Source organism: Lepisosteus oculatus, chromosome 1 (genome assembly GCF_040954835.1).
Source record: "Lepisosteus oculatus isolate fLepOcu1 chromosome 1, fLepOcu1.hap2, whole genome shotgun sequence".
NCBI lineage: Eukaryota > Metazoa > Chordata > Actinopteri > Semionotiformes > Lepisosteidae > Lepisosteus > Lepisosteus oculatus.
The window spans coordinates 30,550,479-30,567,332 of NC_090696.1; positions in this window are offsets into that span (position 1 = coordinate 30,550,479).

Here is a 16,854-nt window from a genome sequence, read left to right on the forward strand (position 1 = left end):
GAGGAATACCTAGACATTTTGTGATGCATTTGCTGTGCTCTATTACACATGTGAAATGCAAGAAAAGTGTTGTTTCGTTGTTTCTTTGACAAATTAATTTGGCCCAATTTTGCACTTTTTGCTAAGCCGCGCGCCTGTCAATCAAAAGTGGTAAAAAATCAAAGGTTTGAAAACAATCTTTTTCAGAGCTAAATTATCTTGTATTTGGCATCTCAAACCAAGTAAACACATACGATTATCAATCTTGAGTGTTATTTGTATTCCTGACCTGTTGACGACACCACACTTGTTCATCTGTGTATGCTATTCCAGCAGAAGGCAACGCAAGAAACAAAGACTGGAAAATGAAAGCAGACTCACAGCAGTTACTGTCAGAATGTCATGAAAGTGACACTTAAAGCATTTTGGACTCCATTGGAGTATTTGGGGAAACTTTTTGAACATAGCTTTTCAATGCAAGCTTTTTTATAAATGTTGTGTTGTGGAAGTGCCCGAGCTAGGGTTAGGGTTAGGGTTTGAGGAACACCTAGACATTTTGTGATGCATTTGCTGTGCTCTAGGACACATGTGAAATGCAAGAAAGTGTTGTTTCGTTGTTTCTTTGACAAATTAATTTGGCCCAATTTTGCACTTTTTGCTAAGCCGCGCGCCTGTCAATCAAAAGTGGTCAAAAATCAAAGGTTTGAAAACAATCTTTTTCAGAGCTAAATTATCTTGTATTTGGCATCTCAAACCGAGTAAACACATACGATTATCAATCTTGAGTGTTATTTGTATTCCTGACCTGTTGACGACACCACATTGTTCATCTGTGTATGCCATTCCAGCAGCAGGCAACGCAAGAAACAAAGACTGGAAAATGAAAGCAGACTCACAGCAGTTACTGTCAGAATGTCATGAAAGTGACACTTTAAGCATTTTGGACTCCTTTGGAGTATTTGGGGAAACTTTTTGAACATAGCTTTTCAATGCAAGCTTTTTTATTAATGTTGTGTTGTGGAAGTGCCCGAGCTAGGGTTAGGGTTAGGGTTTGAGGAATACCTAGACATTTTGTGATGCATTTGCTTTGCTCTAGGACACATGTGAAATGCAAGAAAAGTGTTGTTTCGTTGTTTCTTTGACAAATTAATTTGGCCCAATTTTGCACTTTTGCTAAGCCGCGCGATTGTCAATCAAAAGTGGTCAAAAATCAAAGGTTTGAAAACAATCTTTTTCAGAGCTAAATTATCTTGTATTTGGCATCTCAAACCAAGTAAACACATACGATTATCAATCTTGAGTGTTATTTGTATTCCTGACCTGTTGACGACACCACACTTGTTCATCTGTGTATGCTATTCCAGCAGAAGGCAACGCAAGAAACAAAGACTGGAAAATGAAAGCAGACTCACAGCAGTTACTGTCAGAATGTCATGAAAGTGACACTTTAAGCATTTTGGACTCCTTTGGAGTATTTGGGGAAACTTTTTGAACATAGATTTTCAATGCAAGCTTTTTTATAAATGTTGTGTTGTGGAAGTGCCCGAGCTAGGGTTAGGGTTAGGGTTTGAGGAACACCTAGACATTTTGTGATGCATTTGCTGTGCTCTAGGACACATGTGAAATGCAAGAAAAGTGTTGTTTCGTTGTTTCTTTGACAAATTAATTTGGCCCAATTTTGCACTTTTTGCTAAGCCGCGCGCCTGTCAATCAAAAGTGGTCAAAAATCAAAGGTTTGAAAACAATCTTTTTCAGAGCTAAATTATCTTGTATTTGGCATCTCAAACCGAGTAAACACATACGATTATCAAACTTGAGCGTTATTTGTATTCCTGACCTATTGACGACACCACACTTGTTCATCTGTGTATGCCATTCCAGCAGCAGGCAACGCAAGAAAGAAAGACTGGAAAATGAAAGCAGACTCACAGCAGTTACTGTCAGAATGTCATGAAAGTGACACTTTAAGCATTTTGGACTCCTTTGGAGTATTTGGGGAAACTTTTTGAACATAGCTTTTCAATGCAAGCTTTTTTATAAATGTTGTGTTGTGGAAGTGCCCGAGCTAGGGTTAGGGTTAGGGTTTGAGGAATACCTAGACATTTTGTGATGCATTTGCTGTGCTCTAGGACACATGTGAAATGCAAGAAAAGTGTTGTTTCGTTGTTTCTTTGACAAATTAATTTGGCCCAATTTTGCACTTTTTGCTAAGCCGCGCGCCTGTCAATCAAAAGTGGTCAAAAATTAAAGGTTTGAAAACAATCTTTTTCAGAGCTAAATTATCTTGTATTTGGCATCTCAAACCAAGTAAACACATACGATTATCAATCTTGAGTGTTATTTGTATTCCTGACCTGTTGACGACACCACACTTGTTCATCTGTGTATGCTATTCCAGCAGAAGGCAACGCAAGAAACAAAGACTGGAAAATGAAAGCAGACTCACAGCAGTTACTGTCAGAATGTCATGAAAGTGACACTTAAAGCATTTTGGACTCCATTGGAGTATTTGGGGAAACTTTTTGAACATAGCTTTTCAATGCAAGCTTTTTTATAAATGTTGTGTTGTGGAAGTGCCCGAGCTAGGGTTAGGGTTAGGGTTTGAGGAACACCTAGACATTTTGTGATGCATTTGCTGTGCTCTAGGACACATGTGAAATGCAAGAAAGTGTTGTTTCGTTGTTTCTTTGACAAATTAATTTGGCCCAATTTTGCACTTTTTGCTAAGCCGCGCGCCTGTCAATCAAAAGTGGTCAAAAATCAAAGGTTTGAAAACAATCTTTTTCAGAGCTAAATTATCTTGTATTTGGCATCTCAAACCGAGTAAACACATACGATTATCAATCTTGAGTGTTATTTGTATTCCTGACCTGTTGACGACACCACATTGTTCATCTGTGTATGCCATTCCAGCAGCAGGCAACGCAAGAAACAAAGACTGGAAAATGAAAGCAGACTCACAGCAGTTACTGTCAGAATGTCATGAAAGTGACACTTAAAGCATTTTGGACTCCATTGGAGTATTTGGGGAAACTTTTTGAACATAGCTTTTCAATGCAAGCTTTTTTATAAATGTTGTGTTGTGGAAGTGCCCGAGCTAGGGTTAGGGTTAGGGTTTGAGGAACACCTAGACATTTTGTGATGCATTTGCTGTGCTCTAGGACACATGTGAAATGCAAGAAAGTGTTGTTTCGTTGTTTCTTTGACAAATTAATTTGGCCCAATTTTGCACTTTTTGCTAAGCCGCGCGCCTGTCAATCAAAAGTGGTCAAAAATCAAAGGTTTGAAAACAATCTTTTTCAGAGCTAAATTATCTTGTATTTGGCATCTCAAACCGAGTAAACACATACGATTATCAATCTTGAGTGTTATTTGTATTCCTGACCTGTTGACGACACCACACTTGTTCATCTGTGTATGCTATTCCAGCAGAAGGCAACGCAAGAAACAAAGACTGGAAAATGAAAGCAGACTCACAGCAGTTACTGTCAGAATGTCATGAAAGTGACACTTAAAGCATTTTGGACTCCTTTGGAGTATTTGGGGAAACTTTTTGAACATAGCTTTTCAATGCAAGCTTTTTTATAAATGTTGTGTTGTGGAAGTGCCCGAGCTAGGGTTAGGGTTAGGGTTTGAGGAACACCTAGACATTTTGTGATGCATTTGCTGTGCTCTAGGACACATGTGAAATGCAAGAAAAGTGTTGTTTCGTTGTTTCTTTGTCAAATTAATTTGGCCCAATTTTGCACTTTTTGCTAAGCCGCGCGCCTGTCAATCAAAAGTGGTCAAAAATCAAAGGTTTGAAAACAATCTTTTTCAGAGCTAAATTATCTTGTATTTGGCATCTCAAACCGAGTAAACACATACGATTATCAATCTTGAGTGTTATTTGTATTCCTGACCTGTTGACGACACCACATTGTTCATCTGTGTATGCCATTCCAGCAGCAGGCAACGCAAGAAAGAAAGACTGGAAAATGAAAGCAGACTCACAGCAGTTACTGTCAGAATGTCATGAAAGTGACACTTTAAGCATTTTGGACTCGTTTGGAGTATTTGGGGAAACTTTTTGAACATAGCTTTTCAATGCAAGCTTTTTTATAAATGTTGTGTTGTGGAAGTGCCCGAGCTAGGGTTAGGGTTAGGGTTTGAGGAACACCTAGACATTTTGTGATGCATTTGCTGTGCTCTAGGACACATGTGAAATGCAAGAAAGTGTTGTTTCGTTGTTTCTTTGACAAATTAATTTGGCCCAATTTTGCACTTTTTGCTAAGCCGCGCGCCTGTCAATCAAAAGTGGTCAAAAATCAAAGGTTTGAAAACAATCTTTTTCAGAGCTAAATTATCTTGTATTTGGCATCTCAAACCGAGTAAACACATACGATTATCAATCTTGAGTGTTATTTGTATTCCTGACCTGTTGACGACACCACATTGTTCATCTGTGTATGCCATTCCAGCAGCAGGCAACGCAAGAAACAAAGACTGGAAAATGAAAGCAGACTCACAGCAGTTACTGTCAGAATGTCATGAAAGTGACACTTAAAGCATTTTGGACTCCATTGGAGTATTTGGGGAAACTTTTTGAACATAGCTTTTCAATGCAAGCTTTTTTATAAATGTTGTGTTGTGGAAGTGCCCGAGCTAGGGTTAGGGTTAGGGTTTGAGGAACACCTAGACATTTTGTGATGCATTTGCTGTGCTCTAGGACACATGTGAAATGCAAGAAAGTGTTGTTTCGTTGTTTCTTTGACAAATTAATTTGGCCCAATTTTGCACTTTTTGCTAAGCCGCGCGCCTGTCAATCAAAAGTGGTCAAAAATCAAAGGTTTGAAAACAATCTTTTTCAGAGCTAAATTATCTTGTATTTGGCATCTCAAACCGAGTAAACACATACGATTATCAATCTTGAGTGTTATTTGTATTCCTGACCTGTTGACGACACCACACTTGTTCATCTGTGTATGCTATTCCAGCAGAAGGCAACGCAAGAAACAAAGACTGGAAAATGAAAGCAGACTCACAGCAGTTACTGTCAGAATGTCATGAAAGTGACACTTAAAGCATTTTGGACTCCTTTGGAGTATTTGGGGAAACTTTTTGAACATAGCTTTTCAATGCAAGCTTTTTTATAAATGTTGTGTTGTGGAAGTGCCCGAGCTAGGGTTAGGGTTAGGGTTTGAGGAACACCTAGACATTTTGTGATGCATTTGCTGTGCTCTAGGACACATGTGAAATGCAAGAAAAGTGTTGTTTCGTTGTTTCTTTGTCAAATTAATTTGGCCCAATTTTGCACTTTTTGCTAAGCCGCGCGCCTGTCAATCAAAAGTGGTCAAAAATCAAAGGTTTGAAAACAATCTTTTTCAGAGCTAAATTATCTTGTATTTGGCATCTCAAACCGAGTAAACACATACGATTATCAATCTTGAGTGTTATTTGTATTCCTGACCTGTTGACGACACCACATTGTTCATCTGTGTATGCCATTCCAGCAGCAGGCAACGCAAGAAAGAAAGACTGGAAAATGAAAGCAGACTCACAGCAGTTACTGTCAGAATGTCATGAAAGTGACACTTTAAGCATTTTGGACTCGTTTGGAGTATTTGGGGAAACTTTTTGAACATAGCTTTTCAATGCAAGCTTTTTTATAAATGTTGTGTTGTGGAAGTGCCCGAGCTAGGGTTAGGGTTAGGGTTTGAGGAACACCTAGACATTTTGTGATGCATTTGCTGTGCTCTAGGACACATATGAAATGCAAGAAAAGTGTTGTTTCGTTGTTTCTTTGACAAATTAATTTGGCCCAATTTTGCACTTTTTGCTAAGCCGTGCGCCTGTCAATCAAAAGTGGTCAAAAATCAAAGGTTTGAAAACAATCTTTTTCAGAGCTAAATTATCTTGTATTTGGCATCTCAAACCGAGTAAACACATACGATTATCAATCTTGAGTGTTATTTGTATTCCTGACCTGTTGACGACACCACACTTGTTCATCTGTGTATGCTATTCCAGCAGAAGGCAACGCAAGAAACAAAGACTGGAAAATGAAAGCAGACTCACAGCAGTTACTGTCAGAATGTCATGAAAGTGACACTTAAAGCATTTTGGACTCCATTGGAGTATTTGGGGAAACTTTTTGAACATAGCTTTTCAATGCAAGCTTTTTTATAAATGTTGTGTTGTGGAAGTGCCCGAGCTAGGGTTAGGGTTAGGGTTTGAGGAACACCTAGACATTTTGTGATGCATTTGCTGTGCTCTAGGACACATGTGAAATGCAAGAAAGTGTTGTTTCGTTGTTTCTTTGACAAATTAATTTGGCCCAATTTTGCACTTTTTGCTAAGCCGCGCGCCTGTCAATCAAAAGTGGTCAAAAATCAAAGGTTTGAAAACAATCTTTTTCAGAGCTAAATTATCTTGTATTTGGCATCTCAAACCGAGTAAACACATACGATTATCAATCTTGAGTGTTATTTGTATTCCTGACCTGTTGACGACACCACATTGTTCATCTGTGTATGCCATTCCAGCAGCAGGCAACGCAAGAAACAAAGACTGGAAAATGAAAGCAGACTCACAGCAGTTACTGTCAGAATGTCATGAAAGTGACACTTAAAGCATTTTGGACTCCATTGGAGTATTTGGGGAAACTTTTTGAACATAGCTTTTCAATGCAAGCTTTTTTATAAATGTTGTGTTGTGGAAGTGCCCGAGCTAGGGTTAGGGTTAGGGTTTGAGGAACACCTAGACATTTTGTGATGCATTTGCTGTGCTCTAGGACACATGTGAAATGCAAGAAAGTGTTGTTTCGTTGTTTCTTTGACAAATTAATTTGGCCCAATTTTGCACTTTTTGCTAAGCCGCGCGCCTGTCAATCAAAAGTGGTCAAAAATCAAAGGTTTGAAAACAATCTTTTTCAGAGCTAAATTATCTTGTATTTGGCATCTCAAACCGAGTAAACACATACGATTATCAATCTTGAGTGTTATTTGTATTCCTGACCTGTTGACGACACCACACTTGTTCATCTGTGTATGCTATTCCAGCAGAAGGCAACGCAAGAAACAAAGACTGGAAAATGAAAGCAGACTCACAGCAGTTACTGTCAGAATGTCATGAAAGTGACACTTAAAGCATTTTGGACTCCTTTGGAGTATTTGGGGAAACTTTTTGAACATAGCTTTTCAATGCAAGCTTTTTTATAAATGTTGTGTTGTGGAAGTGCCCGAGCTAGGGTTAGGGTTAGGGTTTGAGGAACACCTAGACATTTTGTGATGCATTTGCTGTGCTCTAGGACACATGTGAAATGCAAGAAAAGTGTTGTTTCGTTGTTTCTTTGACAAATTAATTTGGCCCAATTTTGCACTTTTTGCTAAGCCGCGCGCCTGTCAATCAAAAGTGGTCAAAAATCAAAGGTTTGAAAACAATCTTTTTCAGAGCTAAATTATCTTGTATTTGGCATCTCAAACCGAGTAAACACATACGATTATCAATCTTGAGTGTTATTTGTATTCCTGACCTGTTGACGACACCACATTGTTCATCTGTGTATGCCATTCCAGCAGCAGGCAACGCAAGAAACAAAGACTGGAAAATGAAAGCAGACTCACAGCAGTTACTGTCAGAATGTCATGAAAGTGACACTTTAAGCATTTTGGACTCGTTTGGAGTATTTGGGGAAACTTTTTGAACATAGCTTTTCAATGCAAGCTTTTTTATAAATGTTGTGTTGTGGAAGTGCCCGAGCTAGGGTTAGGGTTAGGGTTTGAGGAACACCTAGACATTTTGTGATGCATTTGCTGTGCTCTAGGACACATGTGAAATGCAAGAAAAGTGTTGTTTCGTTGTTTCTTTGACAAATTAATTTGGCCCAATTTTGCACTTTTTGCTAAGCCGTGCGCCTGTCAATCAAAAGTGGTCAAAAATCAAAGGTTTGAAAACAATCTTTTTCAGAGCTAAATTATCTTGTATTTGGCATCTCAAACCGAGTAAACACATACGATTATCAATCTTGAGTGTTATTTGTATTCCTGACCTGTTGACGACACCACACTTGTTCATCTGTGTATGCCATTCCAGCAGCAGGCAACGCAAGAAAGAAAGACTGGAAAATGAAAGCAGAGTCACAACAGTTACTGTCAGAATGTCATGAAAGTGACACTTTAAGCATTTTGGACTCCTTTGGAGTATTTGGGGAAACTTTTTGAACATAGCTTTTCAATGCAAGCTTTTCTATAAATGTTGGGTTGTGGAAGTGCCCGAGCTAGGGTTAGGGTTAGGGTTTGAGGAACACCTAGACATTTTGTGATGCATTTGCTGTGCTCTAGGACACATGTGAAATGCAAGAAAAGTGTTGTTTCGTTGTTTCTTTGACAAATTAATTTGGCCCAATTTTGCACTTTTTGCTAAGCCGCGCGCCTGTCAATCAAAAGTGGTCAAAAATCAAAGGTTTGAAAACAATCTTTTTCAGAGCTAAATTATCTTGTATTTGGCATCTCAAACCGAGTAAACACATACGATTATCAAACTTGAGCGTTATTTGTATTCCTGACCTGTTGACGACACCACACTTGTTCATCTGTGTATGCCATTCCAGCAGCATGCAACGCAAGAAAGAAAGACTGGAAAATGAAAGCAGACTCACAACAGTTACTGTCAGAATGTCATGAAAGTGACACTTTAAGCATTTTGGACACCTTTGGAGTATTTTGGGAAACTTTTTGAACATAGCTTTTCAATGCAAGCTTTTTTATAAATGTTGTGTTGTGGAAGTGCCCGAGCTAGGGTTAGGGTTAGGGTTTGAGGAACACCTAGACATTTTGTGATGCATTTGCTGTGCTCTAGGACACATTTGAAATGCAAGAAAAGTGTTGTTTCGTTGTTTCTTTGACAAATTAATTTGGCCCAATTTTGCACTTTTTGCTAAGCCGCGCGCCTGTCAATCAAAAGTGGTCAAAAATCAAAGGTTTGAAAACAATCTTTTTCAGAGCTAAATTATCTTGTATTTGGCATCTCAAACCAAGTAAACACATACGATTATCAATCTTGAGTGTTATTTGTATTCCTGACCTGTTGACGACACCACACTTGTTCATCTGTGTATGCTATTCCAGCAGAAGGCAACGCAAGAAACAAAGACTGGAAAATGAAAGCAGACTCACAGCAGTTACTGTCAGAATGTGATGAAAGTGACACTTTAAGCATTTTGGACCCATTTGGAGTATTTGGGGAAACTTTTTGAACATAGCTTTTCAATGCAAGCTTTTTTATAAATGTTGTGTTGTGGAAGTGCCCGAGCTAGGGTTAGGGTTAGGGTTTGAGGAACACCTAGACATTTTGTGATGCATTTGCTGTGCTCTAGGACACATGTGAAATGCAAGAAAAGTGTTGTTTCGTTGTTTCTTTGACAAATTAATTTGGCCCAATTTTGCACTTTTTGCTAAGCCGCGCGCCTGTCAATCAAAAGTGGTCAAAAATCAAAGGTTTGAAAACAATCTTTTTCAGAGCTAAATTATCTTGTATTTGGCATCTCAAACCGAGTAAACACATACGATTATCAAACTTGAGCGTTATTTGTATTCCTGACCTGTTGACGACACCACACTTGTTCATCTGTGTATGCCATTCCAGCAGCAGGCAACGCAAGAAAGAAAGACTGGAAAATGAAAGCAGACTCACAACAGTTACTGTCAGAATGTCATGAAAGTGACACTTTAAGCATTTTGGACTCCTTTGGAGTATTTGGGGAAACTTTTTGAACATAGCTTTTCAATGCAAGCTTTTCTATAAATGTTGGGTTGTGGAAGTGCCCGAGCTAGGGTTAGGGTTAGGGTTTGAGGAACACCTAGACATTTTGTGATGCATTTGCTGTGCTCTAGGACACATGTGAAATGCAAGAAAAGTGTTGTTTCGTTGTTTCTTTGTCAAATTAATTTGGCCCAATTTTGCACTTTTTGCTAAGCCGCGCGCCTGTCAATCAAAAGTGGTCAAAAATCAAAGGTTTGAAAACAATCTTTTTCAGAGCTAAATTATCTTGTATTTGGCATCTCAAACCGAGTAAACACATACGATTATCAAACTTGAGCGTTATTTGTATTCCTGACCTGTTGACGACACCACACTTGTTCATCTGTGTATGCCATTCCAGCAGCATGCAACGCAAGAAAGAAAGACTGGAAAATGAAAGCAGACTCACAACAGTTACTGTCAGAATGTCATGAAAGTGACACTTTAAGCATTTTGGACACCTTTGGAGTATTTTGGGAAACTTTTTGAACATAGCTTTTCAATGCAAGCTTTTTTATAAATGTTGTGTTGTGGAAGTGCCCGAGCTAGGGTTAGGGTTAGGGTTTGAGGAACATCTAGACATTTTGTGATGCATTTGCTGTGCTCTAGGACACATGTGAAATGCAAGAAAAGTGTTGTTTCGTTGTTTCTTTGACAAATTAATTTGGCCCAATTTTGCACTTTTTGCTAAGCCGCGCGCCTGTCAATCAAAAGTGGTCAAAAATCAAAGGTTTGAAAACAATCTTTTTCAGAGCTAAATTATCTTGTATTTGGCATCTCAAACCGAGTAAACACATACGATTATCAAACTTGAGCGTTATTTGTATTCCTGACCTATTGACGACACCACACTTGTTCATCTGTGTATGCCATTCCAGCAGCAGGCAACGCAAGAAAGAAAGACTGGAAAATGAAAGCAGACTCACAACAGTTACTGTCAGAATGTCATGAAAGTGACACTTTAAGCATTTTGGACTCCTTTGGAGTATTTGGGGAAACTTTTTGAACATAGCTTTTCAATGCAAGCTTTTTTATAAATGTTGTGTTGTGGAAGTGCCCGAGCTAGGGTTAGGGTTAGGGTTTGAGGAACACCTAGACATTTTGTGATGCATTTGCTGTGCTCTAGGACACATGTGAAATGCAAGAAAAGTGTTGTTTCGTTGTTTCTTTGTCAAATTAATTTGGCCCAATTTTGCACTTTTTGCTAAGCCGCACGCCTGTCAATCAAAAGTGGTCAAAAATCAAAGGTTTGAAAACAATCTTTTTCAGAGCTAAATTATCTTGTATTTGGCATCTCAAACCGAGTAAACACATACAATTATCAAACTTGAGCGTTATTTGTATTCCTGACCTGTTGACGACACCACACTTGTTCATCTGTGTATGCCATTCCAGCAGCATGCAACGCAAGAAACAAAGACTGGAAAATGAAAGCAGACTCACAGCAGTTACTGTCAGAATGTCATAAAAGTGACACTTTAAGCATTTTGGACTCGTTTGGAGTATTTGGGGAAACTTTTTGAACATAGCTTTTCAATGCAAGCTTTTTTATAAATGTTGTGTTGTGGAAGTGCCCGAGCTAGGGTTAGGGTTAGGGTTTGAGGAACATCTAGACATTTTGTGATGCATTTGCTGTGCTCTAGGACACATGTGAAATGCAAGAAAAGTGTTGTTTCGTTGTTTCTTTGACAAATTAATTTGGCCCAATTTTGCACTTTTTGCTAAGCCGCGCGCCTGTCAATCAAAAGTGGTCAAAAATCAAAGGTTTGAAAACAATCTTTTTCAGAGCTAAATTATCTTGTATTTGGCATCTCAAACCGAGTAAACACATACGATTATCAAACTTGAGCGTTATTTGTATTCCTGACCTATTGACGACACCACACTTGTTCATCTGTGTATGCCATTCCAGCAGCAGGCAACGCAAGAAAGAAAGACTGGAAAATGAAAGCAGACTCACAACAGTTACTGTCAGAATGTCATGAAAGTGACACTTTAAGCATTTTGGACTCCTTTGGAGTATTTGGGGAAACTTTTTGAACATAGCTTTTCAATGCAAGCTTTTTTATAAATGTTGTGTTGTGGAAGTGTCCGAGCTAGGGTTAGGGTTAGGGTTTGAGGAACACCTAGACATTTTGTGATGCATTTGCTGTGCTCTAGGACACATGTGAAATGCAAGAAAAGTGTTGTTTCGTTGTTTCTTTGTCAAATTAATTTGGCCCAATTTTGCACTTTTTGCTAAGCCGCACGCCTGTCAATCAAAAGTGGTCAAAAATCAAAGGTTTGAAAACAATCTTTTTCAGAGCTAAATTATCTTGTATTTGGCATCTCAAACCGAGTAAACACATACGATTATCAAACTTGAGCGTTATTTGTATTCCTGACCTGTTGACGACACCACACTTGTTCATCTGTGTATGCCATTCCAGCAGCATGCAACGCAAGAAACAAAGACTGGAAAATGAAAGCAGACTCACAGCAGTTACTGTCAGAATGTCATAAAAGTGACACTTTAAGCATTTTGGACTCCTTTGGAGTATTTGGGGAAACTTTTTGAACATAGCTTTTCAATGCAAGCTTTTTTATAAATGTTGTGTTGTGGAAGTGCCAGAGCTAGGGTTAGGGTTAGGGTTTGAGGAACACCTAGACATTTTGTGATGCATTTGCTGTGCTCTAGGACACATGTGAAATGCAAGAAAAGTGTTGTTTCGTTGTTTCTTTGACAAATTAATTTGGCCCAATTTTGCACTTTTTGCTAAGCCGCGCGCCTGTCAATCAAAAGTGGTCAAAAATCAAAGGTTTGAAAACAATCTTTTTCAGAGCTAAATTATCTTGTATTTGGCATCTCAAACCGAGTAAACACATACGATTATCAATCTTGAGTGTTATTTGTATTCCTGACCTGTTGACAACACCACATTGTTCATCTGTGTACGCCATTCCAGCAGCAGGCAACGCAAGAAACAAAGACTGGAAAATGAAAGCAGACTCACAGCAGTTACTGTCAGAATGTCATGAAAGTGACACTTTAAGCATTTTGGACTCCTTTGGAGTATTTGGGGAAACTTTTTGAACATAGCTTTTCAATGCAAGCTTTTTTATAAATGTTGTGTTGTGGAAGTGCCCGAGCTAGGGTTAGGGTTAGGGTTTGAGGAATACCTAGACATTTTGTGATGCATTTGCTGTGCTCTAGGACACATGTGAAATGCAAGAAAAGTGTTGTTTCGTTGTTTCTTTGACAAATTAATTTGGCCCAATTTTGCACTTTTTGCTAAGCCGCGCGCCTGTCAATCAAAAGTGGTCAAAAATCAAAGGTTTGAAAACAATCTTTTTCAGAGCTAAATTATCTTGTATTTGGCATCTCAAACCGAGTAAACACATACGATTATCAAACTTGAGCGTTATTTGTATTCCTGACCTGTTGACGACACCACACTTGTTCATCTGTGTATGCTATTCCAGCAGAAGGCAACGCAAGAAACAAAGACTGGAAAATGAAAGCAGACTCACAGCAGTTACTGTCAGAATGTGATGAAAGTGACACTTTAAGCATTTTGGACCCATTTGGAGTATTTGGGGAAACTTTTTGAACATAGCTTTTCAATGCAAGCTTTTTTATAAATGTTGTGTTGTGGAAGTGCCCGAGCTAGGGTTAGGGTTAGGGTTTGAGGAACACCTAGACATTTTGTGATGCATTTGCTGTGCTCTAGGACACATGTGAAATGCAAGAAAAGTGTTGTTTCGTTGTTTCTTTGACAAATTAATTTGGCCCAATTTTGCACTTTTTGCTAAGCCGCGCGCCTGTCAATCAAAAGTGGTCAAAAATCAAAGGTTTGAAAACAATCTTTTTCAGAGCTAAATTATCTTGTATTTGGCATCTCAAACCGAGTAAACACATACGATTATCAAACTTGAGCGTTATTTGTATTCCTGACCTGTTGACGACACCACACTTGTTCATCTGTGTATGCCATTCCAGCAGCAGGCAACGCAAGAAAGAAAGACTGGAAAATGAAAGCAGACTCACAACAGTTACTGTCAGAATGTCATGAAAGTGACACTTTAAGCATTTTGGACTCCTTTGGAGTATTTGGGGAAACTTTTTGAACATAGCTTTTCAATGCAAGCTTTTCTATAAATGTTGGGTTGTGGAAGTGCCCGAGCTAGGGTTAGGGTTAGGGTTTGAGGAACACCTAGACATTTTGTGATGCATTTGCTGTGCTCTAGGACACATGTGAAATGCAAGAAAAGTGTTGTTTCGTTGTTTCTTTGTCAAATTAATTTGGCCCAATTTTGCACTTTTTGCTAAGCCGCGCGCCTGTCAATCAAAAGTGGTCAAAAATCAAAGGTTTGAAAACAATCTTTTTCAGAGCTAAATTATCTTGTATTTGGCATCTCAAACCGAGTAAACACATACGATTATCAAACTTGAGCGTTATTTGTATTCCTGACCTGTTGACGACACCACACTTGTTCATCTGTGTATGCCATTCCAGCAGCATGCAACGCAAGAAAGAAAGACTGGAAAATGAAAGCAGACTCACAACAGTTACTGTCAGAATGTCATGAAAGTGACACTTTAAGCATTTTGGACACCTTTGGAGTATTTTGGGAAACTTTTTGAACATAGCTTTTCAATGCAAGCTTTTTTATAAATGTTGTGTTGTGGAAGTGCCCGAGCTAGGGTTAGGGTTAGGGTTTGAGGAACATCTAGACATTTTGTGATGCATTTGCTGTGCTCTAGGACACATGTGAAATGCAAGAAAAGTGTTGTTTCGTTGTTTCTTTGACAAATTAATTTGGCCCAATTTTGCACTTTTTGCTAAGCCGCGCGCCTGTCAATCAAAAGTGGTCAAAAATCAAAGGTTTGAAAACAATCTTTTTCAGAGCTAAATTATCTTGTATTTGGCATCTCAAACCGAGTAAACACATACGATTATCAAACTTGAGCGTTATTTGTATTCCTGACCTATTGACGACACCACACTTGTTCATCTGTGTATGCCATTCCAGCAGCAGGCAACGCAAGAAAGAAAGACTGGAAAATGAAAGCAGACTCACAACAGTTACTGTCAGAATGTCATGAAAGTGACACTTTAAGCATTTTGGACTCCTTTGGAGTATTTGGGGAAACTTTTTGAACATAGCTTTTCAATGCAAGCTTTTTTATAAATGTTGTGTTGTGGAAGTGCCCGAGCTAGGGTTAGGGTTAGGGTTTGAGGAACACCTAGACATTTTGTGATGCATTTGCTGTGCTCTAGGACACATGTGAAATGCAAGAAAAGTGTTGTTTCGTTGTTTCTTTGTCAAATTAATTTGGCCCAATTTTGCACTTTTTGCTAAGCCGCACGCCTGTCAATCAAAAGTGGTCAAAAATCAAAGGTTTGAAAACAATCTTTTTCAGAGCTAAATTATCTTGTATTTGGCATCTCAAACCGAGTAAACACATACAATTATCAAACTTGAGCGTTATTTGTATTCCTGACCTGTTGACGACACCACACTTGTTCATCTGTGTATGCCATTCCAGCAGCATGCAACGCAAGAAACAAAGACTGGAAAATGAAAGCAGACTCACAGCAGTTACTGTCAGAATGTCATAAAAGTGACACTTTAAGCATTTTGGACTCGTTTGGAGTATTTGGGGAAACTTTTTGAACATAGCTTTTCAATGCAAGCTTTTTTATAAATGTTGTGTTGTGGAAGTGCCCGAGCTAGGGTTAGGGTTAGGGTTTGAGGAACATCTAGACATTTTGTGATGCATTTGCTGTGCTCTAGGACACATGTGAAATGCAAGAAAAGTGTTGTTTCGTTGTTTCTTTGACAAATTAATTTGGCCCAATTTTGCACTTTTTGCTAAGCCGCGCGCCTGTCAATCAAAAGTGGTCAAAAATCAAAGGTTTGAAAACAATCTTTTTCAGAGCTAAATTATCTTGTATTTGGCATCTCAAACCGAGTAAACACATACGATTATCAAACTTGAGCGTTATTTGTATTCCTGACCTATTGACGACACCACACTTGTTCATCTGTGTATGCCATTCCAGCAGCAGGCAACGCAAGAAAGAAAGACTGGAAAATGAAAGCAGACTCACAACAGTTACTGTCAGAATGTCATGAAAGTGACACTTTAAGCATTTTGGACTCCTTTGGAGTATTTGGGGAAACTTTTTGAACATAGCTTTTCAATGCAAGCTTTTTTATAAATGTTGTGTTGTGGAAGTGTCCGAGCTAGGGTTAGGGTTAGGGTTTGAGGAACACCTAGACATTTTGTGATGCATTTGCTGTGCTCTAGGACACATGTGAAATGCAAGAAAAGTGTTGTTTCGTTGTTTCTTTGTCAAATTAATTTGGCCCAATTTTGCACTTTTTGCTAAGCCGCACGCCTGTCAATCAAAAGTGGTCAAAAATCAAAGGTTTGAAAACAATCTTTTTCAGAGCTAAATTATCTTGTATTTGGCATCTCAAACCGAGTAAACACATACGATTATCAAACTTGAGCGTTATTTGTATTCCTGACCTGTTGACGACACCACACTTGTTCATCTGTGTATGCCATTCCAGCAGCATGCAACGCAAGAAACAAAGACTGGAAAATGAAAGCAGACTCACAGCAGTTACTGTCAGAATGTCATAAAAGTGACACTTTAAGCATTTTGGACTCGTTTGGAGTATTTGGGGAAACTTTTTGAACATAGCTTTTCAATGCAAGCTTTTTTATAAATGTTGTGTTGTGGAAGTGCCAGAGCTAGGGTTAGGGTTAGGGTTTGAGGAACACCTAGACATTTTGTGATGCATTTGCTGTGCTCTAGGACACATGTGAAATGCAAGAAAAGTGTTGTTTCGTTGTTTCTTTGACAAATTAATTTGGCCCAATTTTGCACTTTTTGCTAAGCCGCGCGCCTGTCAATCAAAAGTGGTCAAAAATCAAAGGTTTGAAAACAATCTTTTTCAGAGCTAAATTATCTTGTATTTGGCATCTCAAACCGAGTAAACACATACGATTATCAATCTTGAGTGTTATTTGTATTCCTGACCTGTTGACAACACCACATTGTTCATCTGTGTACGCCATTCCAGCAGCAGGCAACGCAA